Below are 3,880 nucleotides of genomic sequence, written 5' to 3'. Positions count from 1 at the left end.
GATTGTAGGCTCATCAGGAAGATTTATGGGGTTCACCGTGGGAGGCTCTGGGGCTGATGGGGGTTCACTGAGAGGGGTCAGCAAGATCCACATAAGGGTGACTCTGGAGCTGCCCTGGGGAGCTGCAGGACCTGCCCCCTGTGTCCCCCCCACCCCTGGGTCTCAGAACGTAACCGGGGGTCCATCAGCTGTGACACCCCCATCACACCCCCCCCCCGCCGCGAGGTTTAGGGACCCCCCCGTGTGGTCACCGAGCGGTCACTGTGAGTGCAAAAGTGTCCCTAGAGTCGCTGCCGAGGCGCGGGGGTGCCCACAGGAGTGTCCTCTCCTGGGAGCCGCTCTTGTTTGGGATTTTTGCCGGCTCCCGCTTCCCCCGGGCTGCGTGGGCAGAGCCCCAGCTCAGGTGGGAGTTGGACACCGGCTCCGGGCTCCTGGCACGGGACAGGGACAGCCGGGACAGCTGGCCTGGCATGGGAACCCCTTTCCCGCTCGCCACCTCCGGCCACGTCCGGAGTGACACGGGCCGGTGGCTCCTGTGCCCTCAGCGGTCCCCTGGCACCCTGGAGGGGCTGGCACTGGKTGCCCTTCCAGACCCGCACGTGAGCGGGTGTCCCCTCCGAAGGCACACGCTTCCCGGAGCGTCATTAAAAATGTATTAATAGCCAAGTGTAATTAAATACAAGGAGCTGCAGGAAAAGCCGTCTGAAAGGGCAGATGGCAACGGGCAGGAAGCTGGGAGTTGGAGTTTGCAGGGGCAGGAAATGTGTCGCTCTGCTCGCGGAGCTCGGTGGTTGCCGTGGGACCCCGGCTCTGCGGTATCCGGGCTCCGCAGGCATCGCGGGGGTCAGCGCTCGACAGCAGCTCGGGTGTGCGTGCGTGTGTTTTCAATTAAAAAAAAAATTTAAAAAAGGAGAAAAAAAAAAACCCCAAAACACTCAGGAGTTGAGGGAAAACYCTCCCGTGGCGTTTCCCTGGGCTGCTTTCACTCCTCTGGAAGGAGCCGTTCGGGAGGGGATGGAGCGGGGCAGGAGCCTCCGCCGTTCCCATTAGCGATCCCATTCCCTTTGCGGTGCCCTGGAGCGCTGCCCCGCTCCCAGCCCGGCCGCTGCCAGGGGCTGTACCAGGCTGTGCCGGCCGCACGGGGAAATCTCCCGGAGCTCAGGAACGCGGGAAGAACCATCTGGGCGCTCGGGCTGCCCTGTCCTGCCCTCCTCTAGCAGAGGGCTCCAGGCTGTGCCCGCTTCCCTGGGCTCCCGCTCCTCATCCCCGGGGAATGTCTGAGGCAGCCACCCACGCTCTCAGGGAAGCACAGACTCGTCCGTCCGTCYGTCCGTCCATCCATCCATCCCTCAGCCAGAGATAAGTGCGACAGCGATGCCGAGATGAAACTCTACCAGGACTCCGGCGGGGTTGGATGATTTTAGAATTTGGCAACAAGTTGCCCTTGCTGGTATCCAGCCCCGGGCTGGGGGTGCCAGCATGGCAGAATTTTGGGAATGCTGAAGGATTCTCYKGGCTGGGGGTGCCAGCATGGCAAAATTTTGGGAATGCTGAAGGTTTCCCCCAGGTGCAGCGCTGGCTGTTTTGATTTTGCTGCTTCACCCCAGCGCTTTTGCACAGGTCTTGGGTCTCGCTTTGTGTTTAATCTCTGCAAAATTCACCGAGTCACGCTCCTTCCCCTGTGTCCCTGCTGTCACCCAGCTGCAGAAGGGAAGGATTTGGGGTGACAGCAGGGTGACAGCGGCCTGGACCCACAGGGAATCGATTCCTCAGGAGCTGCCACCCCCAAACCCAGCGAGGGTGGCCGAGGAACCACGTGCGCGTCTCCAGAGTTGGTGGCCTGGAATTCAGGGAGGGATAAGGCTCGGTAATCCCGTTAAACCCGCTGGAAAGGGCTGGCCGGGCTGCGGGGCAGCAAAACAAAACTGCACACGAGGATTTCACTGGGCGTGGGGCCGCTCACCTGCACGGGTGACACCTGCACAAGGGACATGTGCACGGGTGGGCTGTGACACCCACATGGGTGACACCTGTACGATAGGCTGTGACACCTGCACGGGTGACACCTGCACAGATGTGCCATGACACCTTTTCTGCCCAAATTTCCAGCCTCTGGGGCCTGGCAGGACACAGGAAGGAGAGAACTGAGCGTGGCCCCATTGTAGGAACACAGATTTTATGGGGGAAAAGCAGCTTGAGAAGGTTCAGCCGCAGCCGAGCCCCCAGTTYGGGGTGGCCACCTCTCCCTGCTCCCCCAAAATCCGTCTCCAGCTGCGGAACGGGGGTGCCAACCCCACCCAACTGAGAGGGTCTCATTCCTGAGTCTCCCTGGGGAGGCTGCACGGCGAGCCCTATATATAGGCACCCTATAGGGGAGCGTGGGCTGCTGTGTGGGATGACTCAAATTACCCGTCCCACCCCCGAGCTCCGCGGCTGCCGGAGCAGGAACCCTCATCCCGCACCTGCTCCTGCTCCCCGATCCCGCTGGGATGAGGGAATCTTTCCCCTGGGGAGTGCCCAGCGTGGAGATGGACGGGGGACAAGGGGACAGGAGGTTCCTGTGGGGTGATTGAGCCCAAACCCCACTCAATGCTCCCGAGATGTCCCAAATCCCACAGGGATGAAGGAATTGTTCCCATGGGGAGCTGCTGAACCCCAGAGTGCCCAGCTTGGAGCTGGCACGGGGGACAATGGGACAGGAGGTTCCTGTGGGGTGATTGAGCCCAAACACCACTCAATGCCCCCAAGATGCCCCAAATCCCACACGGATGAAGGAATTGTTCCCATGGGGAGCTGCTGAACCCCAGAGTGCCCAGCTTGGAGCTGGCACGGGGGGMAATGGGACAGGGGTTTTCTGCAAGGTGATTGCACCCAAATCCCCTTCAGTGCCCCTGGTGTCCCTAAAATTCCAGTGGGATAAAGGAATCGTTCCCGTGGGAAACCGCAGCACCCGAGTGCCCAGTTTGGGGGCAATGGGACAGGGATTTCCTGCGGGGTGACAGCACCCCAAACCCCCCTGGTGTCCCCAAAATCCCAATGGGATAAACAAAACATTCCCATGGGGAGCTGCTGCACCCAGGAGTGTCCAGTTTGAAGGAAATGGGACAGGGATTTCCCGCGGGGAGATTGAACCCAAACACCACTCAATGCCCCCAAGATGCCCCAAATCCCACAGGGATGGATGAAGGAATTGTTCCCATGGGGAGCTGCTGCACCCCGGAGTGCCCAGCTTGGAGCTGGCACGGGGGGAAATGGGACAGGGGTTTTCTGCAAGGTGATTGCACCCAAATCCCCTTCAGTGCCCCTGGTGTCCCCAAAATCCCAGTAGGATGAAGGAATCATTCCCATGGGGACCCGGAGTGCCCAGTTTGGGGGCAATGGGACAGGGATTTCCTGCGGGGTGACAGCACCCCAAACCCCCCTGGTGTCCCCAAAATCCCAGTGGGATAAACGAATCATTCCCACGAGCATCTGCAGCATCCCAGAATGCCCAGATGGGAGGCAATGGGACAGGGATTTCCTGCAGGGTGGTTGAACCCAAACCCCACTCAGTGCCCCCAAATGCCCCAAATCCCGCAGGGATGAAGGAATCATTTTCATGGGGGACCACAGCGCCCTGGAGTGCTCAACATGGAACTGGCATAGGGGACAATGTGACAGGGGTTTCCTGTGGGGTGGTTGCACCCAAATCCCCTTCAGTGCCCCTGGTGTCCCCAAAATCCCAGTGGGATAAAGGAATCGTTCCTATGGGGAGTCACAGCACCCCAGAATGCCCAGCTTGGGGGCAATGGGACAGGGATTTCCCGGGAGTTACAACACCCCAAACCGGCCTGATGTCCCCAGAATCCCATAGGGATAAAGGAATCATTCCCATGGGGAG

The sequence above is a fragment of the Malurus melanocephalus genome, unplaced genomic scaffold, assembly GCF_030028575.1.
Source record: "Malurus melanocephalus ecotype Western Australia unplaced genomic scaffold, MMel_1.1 scaffold_1178, whole genome shotgun sequence".
Lineage (NCBI taxonomy): Eukaryota > Metazoa > Chordata > Aves > Passeriformes > Maluridae > Malurus > Malurus melanocephalus.
The sequence above is the reverse complement of the archived record's forward strand: the minus strand, read 5'-3'. Positions refer to the sequence as shown.